Source organism: Salmo salar, chromosome 22 (assembly GCF_965601325.2).
Source record: "Salmo salar chromosome 22, fSalSal1, whole genome shotgun sequence".
Lineage (NCBI taxonomy): Eukaryota > Metazoa > Chordata > Actinopteri > Salmoniformes > Salmonidae > Salmo > Salmo salar.
Genome location: NC_138312.1, coordinates 21,388,843 through 21,406,213, shown reverse-complemented (window position 1 = coordinate 21,406,213; position 17,371 = coordinate 21,388,843). Strand labels below are relative to the sequence as shown.

The 17,371-nt window shown below is 43.7% G+C and overlaps 1 protein-coding gene across 12 annotated transcripts in view; it reads right to left on the bottom strand.

Moving 5' to 3' along the window:
* The window catches only part of LOC106583030 (membrane-associated guanylate kinase, WW and PDZ domain-containing protein 1), a 205,866-nt gene that overhangs the window by 54,145 nt on the left and 134,350 nt on the right, over window positions 1–17,371 (bottom strand). The gene's annotated exons all lie outside the window — the stretch shown is intronic.

The following is a 17,371-nucleotide window of genomic DNA, read 5'->3' as shown; positions in this document are numbered from 1 at the left end:
GCAGCAGCTCCTTCTACCTAAACAGTGGAGGGAGAACCAATCACCAATCTCTCCTGCTTGTTCCTTCTCTTCAATATGGGAACAACAGCCTCCTCACTCCAGTGAGGTGATGAGAATATGGCTGCTGGTAAAAATAGCCCAGGGAGGCGAAGCTGGGAGATTCTCTTGCCACAGCGGCCATTTCAATGACAGCTAAGATAAATCAGAGATGTGACGATAACTCACACACACACCAGTTCCATAGTCTCCATCACACCACTGTCATATTCTCAATCACTTCTTCAATATCCTCTCCCCTTTAGCCACAGCTGTGACTTACAGGAGATGTGACTTAATGGGATTGCTCCTCTGTAAATTGTGTTCTGTGTACAATGTAGCTTGTGTACGACATCACTGTGGTCGGTGATTCACATCTCCTCCACCCTCAGTGCAAACTAACTCATCTTTCTTCTAGTGAGGGAAAATCGATGCGTAAGACAAACCCTCAAACAAAGGCTGAACTCTATCAGAGGAACCCCATGGAGACAGTACATCTGTAGTGTTGACCTTGGTGGAGGCTTCACCCAGGATGACTGTTCTACTACCAAAGCAGACTCAGTAGTGCTGTTGACTCATCCCCGCCAATCACACGGCTCCACTCAGACAAACAGGAAGTGTGAGTTGTGACCCGTATTTCCAGGCCAGAATAGCCAGCCTCTCAGCCAGATGATTAGAACACTGTCATTCCTATTGAGTTAATTAATTCCCTGTCCCACACAAAAGCTCCATTGATGTCTGCTGTGGAAGAGAAAGTCCTTCAAAGCTCCTCATAGAATCGCTTTAACGAGTAAAATGACAGCACAGACCTCTTCTGTTCCAGCCTGACCTCACAAACCCGGAGGAACACTAGAGAGAGCCCCAAACCAACCTTTACACAGTTAGCATAAACCACCAATCAACACACAATATGGCCTTTGAGATTTGATGCAAGCAATTGCCTAACGTTAACGCATGGCTAGAGGGATTGTTGAGAATCGTCAGTGCGGTAATATCATTAGTAATACAGCAAATGCTTGATTGATGATAAGGCTTTAAATACTGAGAAGCTTTCCACTCTAATGCACTATTTACCATGGTAGCAGTTATTTATATACTACAATATTAGCATATTTTATTAATCATAATGCTGACATGCATTTCCACACAAACAATGCACACTGATTAACATTGTGTGTATGGAGTAGGGCAGTGAATGTTGCAGGCCTAGGCTTACATTGCATGCAGTGAGACATTTTATGTTGGTAAGGACAACCCTGGAATGACAATCACTCATAAGCTAGCCTCAGTCTCCTCTGACACTGAGAGCTTAATTTACTCATACTGCAGTTGATACCATTTTCCGTATGATTCTGATTGCTCTGGACGGCAGAAAAGTGACAATGTGAAATTTTGGTGCAAGACTGGCCGACTAGGGCAAAAGTAATACTGCAATATTGTCTAAAATAATACCCTAATATGTGACTGTATGTGTGCGCACCATGCGGTGCTCCTGTTTCCACCGGTGGCCCAGTCACCCATACATGGACCCCTAGCCCACCCCCAGACTGTGCCACCGGTGGAAACAGGAGCACAGCATGGGGCGCACACAGGCCTGTAACGCTCCAAAGGTTAACAGAGGAAACACTTATCACAATCAGCAGCTGTTCACACACATACACCCATTGCTGAGGGGAGGGGTGTGGCCACCAAATGGCATGGTCCAGGGCTAAACAAGGAAAAACAATCACCTAATGGGCTTTAAAAAGCAACATCCCCTCAGAAACTCACACACACACACACACACACACACACACACACACACACACACACACACACACACACACACACACACACACACACACACACCCGTGTCCTTCTTAACTGCATTATTTTACTTTAGATGTGTGTGTATTGTTGTGTATTGTTAGATATGTGTATGTGACCAAATATAATTTGATTTGTCACTGTGAAAGGCTGGATCCCTCTGCTGTTCAGCGTCAGTATCCTGGCCTGGCCTAATCCTCCCCATAGCCAGTGACCTGACCACAACCCCATGTCACTGCTCCCAACATATTGATCATTTCAGTCAGCACCCTTACATCTAGTCCACAATCATCCCTGAACAGCTAGCCTCATTAACCTATTATCACCCCCAAAATAGGGGTAAAGTTTAAAAATCAATATGTCATCCCTTGGACTGCATGCATCACTCCACTTGTCATGAGCTGGGTGCTATGAAGGTGACATCACCATGACACCTTAACCACAATCGATACATGGCCATCACTGTAACCTCAGCTAGCTACCTCACAGACAATCAATTAGCTACAGCACGGGTCTCTAACCTTTTCTAGCATGAGAGCCAAATAAAAAAAAAATTCAACATGTTGCGAGCACTATATTTTCTGTCAATATATCTGGTAAAACAATGGTTAATAAACAACTCTATAAAATCCATGATTTTTTTAATACTAAATAATGTTTTACATTTTCCCAAATAGTTTTATCCTGGTTTTAGATATTTGTTTAGTTTTTCACTCTCGAAATTACAATTGTTCATAGAGAAACAACATAATTAGATGTTCTGAGTCCATGTCAATGCTTAAATCAAATCTGAATTCAAACACACCTCCAGGCTATGTAAGGGCTATTTGATCAAGAATGAGAGTGATAGAATGCTGCATCAGATGGCCTGGCCTCCACAATCACACAACCTCTACCCAACTGAGATGGATTGGGATGAGTAGGACCGCAGAGTGAAGGAAAACTAACAAGTGCTCAGCATATGTGGGAACTCCTTCAAAACTGTTGGAAAAGCATTCCAGGTGAAGCTAGTTGAAGGGTTTTTCTTTCTTTTTATTATTTTGTACATTGTAGAATAATTGTGTAGACATCAAAACTATGAAATAACACATACTGTATGGAATCATGTAGTAACCAAAAAAAAGTGTTAAACAAATCAGGTAAGCAGTTAACATTTAACCCTTTCATGTGTGAGTTCCAAATATCTCTAACGGTCGCCCCAGCGTGAGTGTTTTTATGCACGTGATGTTAGAACGTTCTCTCCATTCCAGAATGTGATTGTTACGCAACAGCACATTTAATCCGCGCTGCCATCAAACCAAGGCACGCAGCCTGTTTTTGTTTATAGGCTGTTTTCAACTTGTCAATTTAAAATTATTTTCTAACAAGTTTTTATTTTTTAAGAACATTTTGCATTGAGGTGTGTTCCGCCTCATTTATTCACATAAAAGTAGTCATTTTTACTTTTGTGGAAAATGTATTTTTAAAGACATTTCTGACCCGGACAAAATCCCCCAAGCACTTCGCAATTGTTTGTGCAGTTGAAGTCTGCCGACATTTGCGCATGTCCCTTCAGAACAGGATCTGCACACACCTGTTCACATTTTCCGTCTGTTGCCCGCATCGCAGTCATTGTCGTTGTTACCAATAATAACTTCGGAAATGTGTGCGTTTCTATCAAAGTAAGTGCCTTATTACATTCTAATAGTTTCTGTAGGTCGTGTCTACTGTCGCTCACTGTGTGTATGGAGCGTAATGTATTTGTGTATATTCCTTATAACCGCGGACAAGCGAGATAACGTTACTCATTTCATAACCTTTATGGTGTTATATTCAATCCTGCTTATGTAGCTAGCTACATTCTTCTATTAGCTCTCTAAAACAATGCTAATTGCGTCAGAGAAGTATTAGCTTGTGTTGTATTTTGAAGCTACCCTGGCCTTATGACTCCCAAGTGGAGCAGCGGTCTATGGCACAGCATATTAGTGCTAGAGGCGTCACTACAGACACCCTGGTTCAAATCCATGCTGTGTTTCTATCAAAGTAAGTGCCTTATTAAGTTAATAGTTTCTGTATGTGAACTGTACGTCCAATTACAAAAAATCCCTTGTTCAGTAATCACCTCACCTGTTAGTTGGCGGTGAACTATGTGGCCATTGAGGGCGGCGGCGAGCAGATGGAAAAATATCCGCCTTTTCAACTGAGGTTATAGCACCCGTCGGGTGCTCCACCTTCCCTGTGGCCGACATGGTTGCTATATGGACAATGGAGAGGACATGGATGTCTCGTTTGTCATGCCACTTTACTGTCAGCTGTTGACCGTTCTCCTTGAACTCCGCCTCCACTCTCTGCATCTTCCTGCATCCAATACCGGCATCCCCTTCCCGTTCGACCTGACTGTGCCACAGGCCCCTGTGCTGTTGGAGAGCAGATGCTGGAAGAGTGTGGGACTGCTGTACCAATTGTCCACATACAAAGTGTGTCCCTTGCTGAGATGAGGAGCCAGCATGGTCATCACCCCGGACCCAGACACCCCAAGCCCCTCATAATGTTGGATGTCAGTGTTGGACCCTGTGTAAACTATAATGATCTGGACAAATCCTATCTTCACGTCGCACATGACAAAGAACTTGACCCCAAACCTGTGCCTTTTGGAAGGAATATATTGACCGAACGCCAGAATAAAAAGAATATCCAGAATTTCCGCATTTGTGAGTTGTCTCCTTTTGAAAGACATTGCTAATGCTACAGCTTAGCTCAATAGCTACATCCATAAACAACAACACTGAATGGGTCAGAGTGAGAGGTTACGTGATTGATTGCTGGCACGCGCCACTTGTATCGATAAATCACTATCAGAAAATGTTTTGTGTGGTAATTATTTATATATTTACTGTATTATTTATATATTTACTCATCTTGTCTTCATTATTATCTTTGGTTTCTGTGAGAGAAAAAAAGCATGGCAGCATGCACAAACTACCCATCTTCGGATTACTTTTGATTTCTAGAGAGTGTTTTACTAAATTATTTCGATCAATGGTGAGCTCACCCGTGATGTGATTAATTATAAATAGTAATTTCTATTAGCTAATTCATTTTGTAGTTTATGTCAGCGGAGAGTTATACAAACATGACTGCTTGTGTTATGTCAATCTTTCCTCAGTTAGAGCGAGGACAAATGTAGCCTACATTTTTCCGGTTTGGATGATTGAGTTCTGCTGTAGATGCTTCTGTGAATTTCTGAACATTGCATCCAAAAATAAACTGCTCACATTCTGGACATAACTTTGTAAGGACTGTGTTTGTGCAAAAATGTTTCTGGAAGAACAGTGTGGCCAGCTCAAATGCTGATTGTTGCGTCAATCGAAAATGGCCGTTCTAAATAAGCGTTCTAATCACACCGGTGTGATCATACGCTTCAGGGATCACTGTAGAATGATCACACCCGTGTGATGGTACGTGTGAAAGGGTTAAATTGAGAAGGTTTTGGGGAAAGTATTTCTGTCATCACAGACATGGCAGCTCTGCTTCAAGCTCCTAAGCAACTTTGCAGTATTATATATTTTTTGCGATATTTATTACATTATTAGCCCATAAAGGTTTTTTTGTGTTACTACATACAGCCGGAAATAACTTTTGGATATCAGAGTGGCGGTAATACGACTTTCCCTAATTGGTTTCTTTGTTCTGGTGGTGGTGGTGTATGTTTTATGACTAACTACTCATGGTGTGACTGTGATAATGTACAGAAACTCAAGTCCTTTGCTCACCCGACCTAGAATACCTCAATCAAATTCAGACCGTATTGCCTCCCAAGATAATTTTCTTTGGTTATAGTCAATGATGTTCTATCAACACATTGACAGTAGTACTCGCGCTGGAAAAACATTTTGACCACTGCTACTCCCCCTTTCGGGATTCCTACAAGGCCCTCCCCCGCCCTCCCTTAGGAAAATCAGATCACGACTACATTTTGCTCCTCCCTTTTTATTGGCAGAAACTCAAACAGGAAGTACCGGTGCTACGGTCTATTTAACGCTGGTCTGACCAATCAGAATCCACGTTTCAAGATTGTTTTGATCAACCGGACTGGGATATGTTCTGGGTAGCCTGTGAGAATAACATTGACGTATACACGGACACAGTGACTGAGTTCATCAGGAAGTGTAAAGGGGATGTTATTCCCACACATGACTATTAAAACCCTTCCAAACCAGAAACCGTGGATAGATGGCAGCATTCGGGCAAAACTGAAAGCGCGAACCACCGCATTTAACCATGGCAAGGTGACTGGGAATATGATAGAATACAAACAATGTAGTTATTCCCTCCGTAAGGCAATCAAACAGGCAAAACGTCAGTACAGAGACAAATTGGAGTCGCAATTTAACAGATCGACATGAGACGTATGTGGCAGGGTTTACAGACAATTCCGGATTACAAAGGGAAAACCAGCCACGTTGTGGACACTAACGTCGTGCTCCCGGCACCTTCTTTGCCTGCTTTGAGGATAACATCGACGTGGCCAGCTCCCAAGGACTGTGGGCTCTCGTTCTCATTGGCCTACATGAGTTAGACATTTAAGTGTGTTAACCCTCGCAGGGCTGCCGGCCCAGACCGGATCCCTAGCCGCGTCCTCAGAGTATGCGCAGACCAGCTGGCTGGAGTATTTTTACAGACATTCAATCTCTCCCTATCCCAGTCTGCTGTTCCCTCTTGCTTCAAGATGTCCACCATTGTTCCTGTACCCAAGAAAGCAAATGTAACTTTACTAAATTACTATCGCCCCGTACACTCACTTCTGAAGAAGTGCTTTGAGAGACTAGTCAACGATCATATCACCGCTACCTTACCTGACACACTAGACCCACTTGAATTTGCATAACGCTCCAATAGATCCACAGACGATGCAATCGCCATCGCACTGCACACTGCCCTATCCCATCTGGACAAGAGGAATACCTTTGTAAGAATGCTGTTCAATGACTATAGCTCATCCTCTAACACCATAGTACCCTTCAAGCTCATCATTAACCTGTTAGGGCTAGGGGGCAGTATTGACACGGCCGGATAAAAAACGTACCCGATTTAATCTGGTTACTACTCCTGCCCAGTAACTAGAATATGCATATAATTATTGGCTTTGGATAGAAAACACCCTAAAGTTTCTAAAACTGTTTGAATGGTGTCTGTGAGTATAACAGAACTCATATGGGACGCCAAAACCTGAGAAGATTCCATGCAGGAAGTGGCCTGTCTGACAAGTTGTGTTTCATCTTGGCTCTTTTTATTGAAGACTGAGGATCTTTGCTATAACGTGACACTTCCTACGGCTCCCATAGGCTCTCAGAGCCCGGGAAAAAGCTGAACGATATCGAGGCAGCCTCTGGCTGAAACACTTTATCGCGTTTGGCAAGTGGCCGATCAGAGTACTATGGGCTTAGGCGCGTGCCCGAGTCGACCCCATGCTTTATTTTCTTTTGTCTGTTTACCTAAACGCAGATTCTCGGTCGGAATATTATCGCTTTTTTATGAGAAAAATGGCATAAAAATTTATTTTAAACAGCGGTTGACATCAAACAAGGGCACTCCGTTCATCCACCTCTGGCCTGCTCGCCTCCCTACCTCTGAGGAAGCACAGTTCCCGCTCAGCCCAGTCAAAACTGTTCGCTGCTCTGGCACCCCAATGGTGGAACAAGCTCCCTCATGACGCCAGGACAGCGGAGTCAATCACCACCTTCCGGAGACACCTGAAACCCCACCTCTTCAAGGAATACCTGGGATAGGATAAGGTAATCCTTCTAACCCCCCCCCCTTAAAAGATTTAGATGCACTATTGTAAAGTGGTTGTTCCACTGGATATTATAGGTGAATGCACCAATTTGTAAGTCGCTCTGGATAAGAGCGTCTGCTAAATGACTAAAATGTAAATGTAAATGCTTCGAAGTACGGTAATGGAATATTTAGAAATTGTTTGTCACGAATTGCGCCATGCTCGTCACCCTTATTTACCCTTTCGGATAGTGTCTTGAACGCACAAACAAAATGCCGCTATTTGGATATAACTATGGATTATTTGGGACCAAACCAACATTTGTTATTGAAGTAGAAGTCCTGGGAGTGCATTCTGACGAAGACAGCAAAGGTAATAAAAATGTTCTTATAGTAAATCTGACTTTGGTGAGTGCTAAACTTCCTGGGTGTCTAAATAGCTAGCCCTGTGATGCCGGGCTATCTACTGAGAATATTGCAAAATGTGCTTTCACCGAAAAGCTATTTTAAAATCGGACATATCGAGTGCATAGAGGAGTTCTGTATCTATAATTCTTAAAATAATTGTTATGCTTTTTGTGAACGTTTATCGTGAGTCATTTAGTAAATTCACCGGCAGTGTTCGGTGGGAATGCTAGTCACATGCTAATGTAAAAAGCTGGTTTTTGATATAAATATGAACTTGATTGAACAAAACATGCATGTATTGTATAACATAATGTCCTAGGGTTGTCATCTGATGAAGATCATCAAAGGTTAGTGCTACATTTAGCTGTGGTTTGGGTTTATGTGACATTATATGCTAGCTAGAAAAATGGGTGTCTGATTATTTCTGGCTGGGTACTCTGCTGACATAATCTAATGTTTTGCTTTCGTTGTAAAGCCTTTTTGAAATCGGACAGTGTGGTTAGATTAACGAGAGTCTTGTCTTTAAAATGGTGTAAAATAGTCATATGTTTGAAAAATTGAAGTTTTTGCATTTTTGAGGAATTTGAATAACGCGCCACGGGATTTAACTGGCTGTTGAGTAGGTGGGACGCAAGCGTCCCACCTAGCCCATAGAGGTTAAACCTCGGGGCCCTAGGTCTGAACCCCGCCCTGTGCAACTGGATCCTGGACTTCCTGATGGGCCGCCCCCAGGTGGTGAAGGTAGGAAACAATACCTCCACTTTGCTGATCCTCAGCACGGGGGCCCCACAAGGGTACGTGCTCAGCCCCCTCCTGTACTCCCTGCTCACCAATGACTGCGTGTACACGGACGCCTCCAACTCAATAATCAAGTTTGCAGACGACACAACAGTAGTAAATCAAATAAAAAAATTAATAAAAAAATGATTAGTAGGCCTGATAGCCTACAGGGAGGTGGGGAGGGCCCTGGTGGAGTGGTGTGAGGAAAATAACCTCTCCCTCAACATCAAACAAAATGAAGGAGCTGATCGTGGACTTCAGGAAACAGCAGAGGGAGCATACCTCTATCCACATCAACAGCACCGCAGTGGAGAAGGTGGAAAGCTTCACGTTCCTCGGCGTACACATCCACTGACCATCTGAAATGGTCTACTCACACAGACAGTGTGGTGAAGGCGACGCAACAGCGCCTCTTCAACGTCAGGAGGCTGAAGAAATGTGGCTTGGCCCCTAAGACCCTCACAAACCTTTACATATGCACAATTGAGAGCATCCTGTATCACCACCAGGTACGGAAACTGCACCGCCTGCCCTCCAGGACACCTACAGCACCCGATGTCACAAGAAGGCCAAAAAGATCATCAAGGACATCAGCCACCTGAGCCACAGCCAGTTCACCCCGCTATCTGGGACCGAGAGACTGAAAAACAGCTTCTATATCAACGCCATCAGACTGATAAATAGCCATCACTAGCCGGCTACCACCCGGTTACTCAACTCTGCACCTTAGAGGCTGCTGCCCTATATACATAGACATGGAATCACTGGCCACTTTAATAATGGAACACTATGCTTTATTCATTTCATATGTACACTACCGTTCAAAAGTTTGGGGCCACTTAGAAATGTCCTTATTTTTTAAAGAAAAGCAGTGTAGACAATGTTAATTTTGTAAATTACTATTGTAGACTACAGGCCTGGAAACAGCTGATTTTTAATGGAATATCTACATAGGCGTATAGAGGCCCATTATCAGCAACCATCACTCCTGTGTTCCAAATGGCACGTTGTGTTAGCTAATCAAGGTTTATCATTTGAAAAGGCTAATTGATCATAAGAAAACCCTTTCGCAATTATTTTAGCACAGCTGAAAACTGTTGTGCTGATTAAAGGAGTAATAAAACTAGAAGGCCAACATCCCGGAGTCGCCTCTTCACTGTTGATGTTGAGACTGGTGTTTTGTGGTACTATTTATTAAAGCCGCCAGTTGAGAACTTGTGAGGCGTCTTTCTCAAACTAGACACTCGAATGTACTTGTCTTCTTGCTCAGTTGTGCACCGGGGCCTCCCACTCCTCTTTCTATTCTGGTTAGAGACAGTTTGCGCTGTTCTGTGAAGGGAGTAGTACAGTACACAGCATTGTACGAGATCTTCAGTTTCTTGGTAATTTCTCACATGGAATAGCTTTCATTTCTCAGAACAAGAATAGACTGACGAGTTTCAGAAGAAAGGTCTTTGTTTCTGGCCATTGTGAGCCTGTAATCAAACCCACAAATGCTGATGCTCCAGATACTCAACTAGTCTAAAAAGGCCCGTTTTATTGCTCCTTTAATCAGAACATCAGTTTTCAGCTGTGCTAACATAATTGCAAAAGGTTTTTCTAATGATCAATTAGCCTTTTAAAATGATAAACTTGGATTAGCTAACACAACGTGCCATTGGAACACAGGAGTGATGGTTGCTGATAATGGGCCTCTATACGCCTATGTAGATATTCCATGAAAAATCTTCCGTTTCCAGCTACAATAGTCAATTTGATGTAATTGTAATGGACAAAAAAAAAGTGCTTTTCTTTCAAAAACAAGGACATTTCTAAGTGACCAAACTTTTGAACGGTAGTGTATTGTATTCTACTCAACACACTGCTTGTCCTAATATTTATACATTTCTTAATTCCATTCATTTACTTTTAGATTTGTGTGTATTGTGAATTGTTAGATACTACTGCACTGTTGGAGCTAGGAACACAAGCATTTCGCTACACCCGCAATAACATCTGCTAAATATGTGTAGGTGACCAATATATTTGATTTCATTTGCGATCGACCTGTTGGAGACCACTGATCAACAGTCTAGTCTTACCCCTGTCATCTCCAATGAAGTGCTAACCATCACACACAACCCTGTGTCTATCCAGTTCACCATCACTGACCTTAGTTCCACTCCCACCCTCCCCACTCCCAATCTCAGACTGCCCCATATCCTCTGGGTCTCCCTCCCAGGCATGACAGTGTGGGATAAGATTGGGTAGACAGGTGTGGGGTAGGAAGTGTGGGCTGGGCAGGGGTGGGGTGTGGTATGATACAGTGGGACAGAGGTGTTGATTCAATTCAGACAGGCCAGACCGGTCTCCCCTCACGCCTCACAATCTTATTACTGATCCACCCTGGCCTGAGAGCATGTTCACAGGAAGCCATTTATTTATTTGTCCCTCTGTCTGTCTGTCCAGCAGGAAACAACAGTGAGAGTCTGAGTACACAGAACCAACCAGGCAGCCTCCTATAAACGGTCCTCTCTACCTCTAATCCACTAAACAATGGAGGCTTCCAGCCCACCTCTGGCTGTGGGAATAAATCAAAGGTGGGAATGTGTCCTGTGTTGAGTGGAACAAACTCCTCCCGTACTGTACTTAAAAATAAACAGTTTATCTTGTGCCTTGTCCAATGAAATGGATCACTTCAATGCCCTCAGTGATGGGGATTCAAGTCAACTAACCTCTGCCTTTTGGTCGCCACTGAACTGCTGTTCTGGCAGACTAATCCAAGGGCCTCATGCATATGTAATTGATGACTATTTTAGAGAGCCTCTGCTCTCTCTTCAGCTGGCACAATTGACTCAGATCTTTTCAACACTGACATTTGTGAGGCTTGGACTTGATTGCAAGACAAAAAGAAATAAATTATTCTATGACTCATTTAAATGATAACATTATACATTCCCTCGGCCAATGAAGGACTGGCGAGGAGAAGATTACATTCAGATCACCTGCTTTAAAAAAAATAATATTATATATAGAACCAGAGTAGAAAATAGCCCATCTCTGCACTGACAGAGACAGCACCACTGAGGCAAACACATGGCGCTCTAAAATCAGCCGTGTTTTGATCATCACGGTTCAAAACACATCAGAAAGGCAAAAGGAGGTTGTGGAGGCACGCTGCTGCTCACAACCAAGGCTCTAAAAATAGCTGTGTGTAAAAAAAAAAGGGGGAAAAAAGGGTTTATTTCCTCTCCACAGCTCCGTTCTCTAGAGCAGTGAAGCACCCCGGGCCTACACATCCCCATTGAACCTGGGTTTCAGCTGCAACCTACATTCAGCCCACAAGGGCAACACAGAGTTTGACTTCTTGGCCGACTTCACTGTGACAGAAACAGTGAGTCACACTCCGCCATCATATTATTGACTGCTTGTCTTCCTCCTTGAGAATGAATGGGCTCCCGAGTGGCGCAGCGGTCTAAGATACTGCATCTCAGTGCAAGAGGTGTCACTGCAGTCTCTGGTTCAAATCCAGGCTGCTTCACATCCAGCTGTGATTGGGAGTCCCATAGGGCGGCGCAGAATTGGCCCAGCGTCGTCCGGGGTAGGCCGTCATTGTAAATAATAATTTGTTCTTAACTGGCTTGCCTAGTTAAGGTAAAAGAACATTAAATGAGATCCAGAGATCTTCCAAAGAAACAGGCAGCCATGACTTAATATTGCAACAACCAACTGGCACAATGTCCAAGTCCTTAAATATTCAATGTAAAAAAAAAAACAGAATGAGCTGAATACTGTCACCTACATTACAGTGGTCAAACAGTCTTTAGTTTTGTCTAGGGTGAATCCTACATATCTGGACCCAGCCGTGGTGAGGCTACTGTTGCCTGCTGCTGGTGAGCTGAGCTCAGATGTCACAGCTCTGTTTGCTGTGCTCTCAACAGCCAGGTCACAGCCAGATTTGCTGACTTCCAGTGTTTACTGGACAAACTAGGAGGACGACCTCTCTCCCCCCAGAGATTACTGTGAGATCCCCCTGCTCCTCTCCCCATGTATCCAAGAATGACAGACCCCCAGACGTGACTATCTGACGGTAGAGCTCCTCCATGGTCCAGAGGGGAAGAGAGTTACAGCAGGGTCGGCAGCAGTGTGTATACTGGAGGAACCAGGCTAGTTGAAATTAATCACTAGAGTGGGGAAGCAAAGGGAAGGACACTGAAGTGTGTGTGTGTGTGTGTGTGTGTGTGTGTGTGTGTGTGTGTGTGTGTGTGTGTGTGTCTGTGCACGCTAGAGGTCTATGCGGGACTGAGTTATTCATCCCGCTCCTGCCTGCACCCACAGCTTTTCATACCTTACCCGCACTCTCCCGATGGCTTTCTGTCCGACTACCACCTGCTACTCCAAGAAGTGGGCCAGAACCCAACCACAGTTCCACAATGTTATTTTAGGCAATATGTGATGCAGCTGGCTTGCTAGCCATGCTCCCAGCAATATCAAAATGCGCAAAAGTTACTTAATGAATAGGTTAAATGACCAGAGATTCTCACATGGCCCATTATATCAGGCTATAGGTATTACTGGGCTATATCAGCCAATAGGCTAGATGTAGTTTGAAGAGAGCAGGGTTGGACATTTTCTGCATATAGCCTACCTTTTAGGAGCGGGACAATTTTCAGAGACTAATATAGGTGATCAATATTTATTTCTGGACAATGTAGTAAACTATAACCAAAACATACTGTATTTAGGAAGTTCATTTCCTTGCAAAGATAACTGCACTGTGCTTCTCCGCCAATGCATACGCTATAGCCTATTTGTCAGGTAGCTTAGCGGGTTAAAAGCGGTGGGCCAGTAACCGAATGGTCGCTGGTTCAAATTCCAGAATGGGCAAGGTGGAAAAAATCTACCATTCTGCCCTTGATCAAGGCAGTTAACTCCCAACAACTGGTACCCGGGCGCCGTGGAAGTAGATTAAGGAAGCCCCCTGCACCTCTCTGATTCAGAGGGGTTGGGTTAAATGCGGAATTTCAGTTGAATGCATTCAGTTGTGCAACTGACTAGGTATCCCCGTTCCCTATTTAATAGAGACCACTCGCACACCCAACTACTGTAGGAGAGGAGATGTATGGCTACTGAACTTAAAGCAGCAAGAATGATGAGAGTGGACACCTCCTCTTGAGCTACGTTTTGCATATAGGATAAAGCCTACCTTTAAGGAGCGGGACGATTAACAGGCAGAGAGAAATAAATGGGTAATCAATCATTATTGAAAAGGAAAAGGCTCAAAGTTCCCTCACTATGGTACGCACGTTGTACCTTTTCAATGATCATTTTTGGATTGCACCTCGACTCACATTGGCTGAGTGCCCTCCCCTTCTCTCCATTTTCAATATTTATTAAGTAGTAAACCACAGCCTGATTATATTTAAGTTAATTTCCTTGGAAAGATAACTTCCACGTGTTTCTCTGCCCATGCATAGGCAGCCTATCCATTTCATTGAGACCACACTTATACTGTAGGCCCACTTGACCTCGCACGCTCAACTAGGAGAGGTAGGCTACTGAACTTGAAGCAGCGAATTCTGAGTGTGTGTGAATAATGCGACAGAGGTGCTTTTAATACAATAGGTAGGCCCCTCATGTATATCCCAGCCACTATGCTACAGGAATCAATACAGCTCCAGACAGAAAGACCAAACGTTATTACCTGTGTCAACACCCGTGTTTAGCCAGCATTTGGTAATTACACACCTGACCTGAACAGACAGGTTGGCCGTCTCCCTTTAACCAAACACAGCCAGTTACTCCCCAAATATAGCACAGTACTTATGTATTTATTTAAAACTGAAATCCGTAGAGGTGAAACTGCCATGTTCATTTGTGATATTACAACAACAAAAATGTTTTTTTTCCCTTGGACATGTATGTGCTACAATTATTTTTTACCACGACGCTGGATGCTCATCTACAACTTTCATAAACAAAACAAAAACAAAAACAAATGAACCTAGGGCGACCAGTGGCGCTATTTCCCCTAATGCGGATTCCAGCTTTAACCAGACTAGTTCCCCTGTTCGGTCTGAGCTGATTGGGATCAAAGGCCTATAGAAACAGTGCAGCCAGTGATAATCCGCAATGCAGTTGTTGATGGAAGACGTTGTTATACGTCACCTGCTCCTCATCTCCCTCCCAATCTCTCATAACTGGACCAAATGTACTTCAATGACATGGTTAAAATACACCAACGAGTCAGACATTAATTGGCACTTTCCAGTATTCATTCCTATTGGCGCACAAGGCTATGGCAATCTATCAGTTGTTTTGTCAGTATGCAGCCCAGGCCATGGAGCCAGGACCACGTTAGAGGTGTAAATAGCCTGAAAACACAGTCTAGTGTTAACATACAAATAGGGCTCCAGACAGTGGAGAAAAATAGAAAAGTGCTATCCATGATAGTGATCCAATATGTGCCATGGTGAAAAGTAGGCCATTGTAAATGTGTTTGGCAATGATTCATTATTATTGTTCTAATAATAGCGTTCTATTCTTACTCTGCTGGTGTGCTGGCATGCCAGTCTTTCAGGACAGAAGAAAGAGCGGATTGAGCTAGTTGTTGGCTAAAGAGGAAACAAAGAAAGCCCTAGCGAATGGCGACTGGCTAGAATTGGAGTTTATGATTATATACAGAAAGAAAGGGAGTATTCTGTTTACCACAATGTCAAAGCCATAGATCCATCATTGCGTATGAGAAAATTCATCCGTGCAGCTATACAGATATATTTTTGCTAAATTGGAAGGAAATGATCTGTAAAGCTTGATTACATTTTCTATGAGCATCACCCAGTGGATAGGCTTGTGGTGCTCGCTCTCTATCCCTCTCTTCTCCTCTCCATCTATTTCTCCCTCATCCTCTCTCTATCCATTTCTCTTCCCCTCTCCATCTTCTATTTCTTTCTCTCTAATCTTGACATTCCTCCTCTTTATGTTTTTCTTTCCATCTCAGCTCCCCTCTCTCCATTTCTCCCTCTCATCCCCCTCCCTCTTTCTGTGGACATTGGTATAATAAAGCAGGACGGTGAGGCGACGGCAGTCAGCAGTCCACTCTCTTTGCCCACACTTTGTGCTAATGTCCTCCTCAAATTGGCCAGCTGGCTATGTGGCTGCCAGCGTCTATCTGTTTCTACATTTTGGTCAACACATATCCTTCTCCTGCCAAAACCCCAAACTGCACCCATGTGCCTCTACAATGTCAAAGCCCCAAGACTACACTAAAACACTCTATCCTTCATTTAGAGAGCACTTATGTAGAAACAATGAAGCAAATCACTGATATGTGAAACAATTAAAACGACTTAATAGTCTTGGAACCAAGGCTAGCCTATAATTAGTGTCCTCTAGCTGGGATTCAGGGAACATGAGTCAGCTGCTTCTATTCAACCACTGATTACTGAACAACTCTGTAAGACGGTTTGTTTCTTCTGTGGTCATTCTCAATGATCATACAGATGACTATGACTGTGTACGCGTACATATCTGTACATATCTGTACATGTATAACTGGTACATTCCTGATAGCTATAATCAATATATCCTGTACTATTTAAAGAAGTCCTACACTGCAGCACAATGTATCCACTAAACAGAATAAACTTGTATGGATGTTGGTTGGGTTATTCTGCCTTAAATAGAATATGTTAGAGTCTCTATTCTCAGTCTGTGCACGTCTAACGTGAGAGGGTGAGTCGGTGAGAGACGGTGTCTATGTGCTGTGCACACTAACATCTCTCTTCCGAGGATGAATGGGCCAAAATGAGAAAAAATGTTTAGCGGTGGACAGTATTTCCTTACAGCGGACCGGTTAGTCAACTGCATAGCGATGCTTCTGTCCATGGCAAGAAGAACACGAGAGGAGTTCGGAATTGAATTTAAAATGCACTATGTCCACCAATTAAAATGTTGTGTTTCAGCCACAATAGCAGCCCTGCCACTTGATTTGTTACAAAGCTGCGTTGTCGATGTTGACTTCCAGGAAAGAATATGTGCACCACAACACAAAGATTTGGTCATGTAACTCACCCACTGACAATAGCACACTTGGCTATTCGAGTAGCATTTCTGATACCACACAGTGTGTTGTTTCACATCACTGACTGAGGCATGTTTTCATGCAGGTTTTCCAGACAGCACACAAAGAGGCTAGCAGATTCTCAGTACAGTAGCATAAGAAACATCTCCATCTTGGCCTGATACCAGTGTGTGTTGGTGTGTGTGCAGGGTAAGGGGGCACCAGGACGGGTGAAGACTGGGGTCAGTGTCCGTGCTCCTAGCTCCACAGGGGACTCAACCATCGGTCCCACTAAAGGCTCAATCAACAACACACAGGCTGCCCATTCCAGCATTTACCGCTCCACATATTGCCCTGCGGGTTTGGGGGGGATGGGGGGGGGGGATGTCCAGCTCCAGCACCCCTGGACTGAGTTGACTCCCCCACCCCCGTTTTAGGAGGAAGGGGTCGAGAGGCTTTGTTATGGCTTAAAATTGATTGGCAACATTCATCAGAGAGGTTTTATGATGGAGAGGATGGGGGGGGCTGTTGTTTTCACAACGCTGG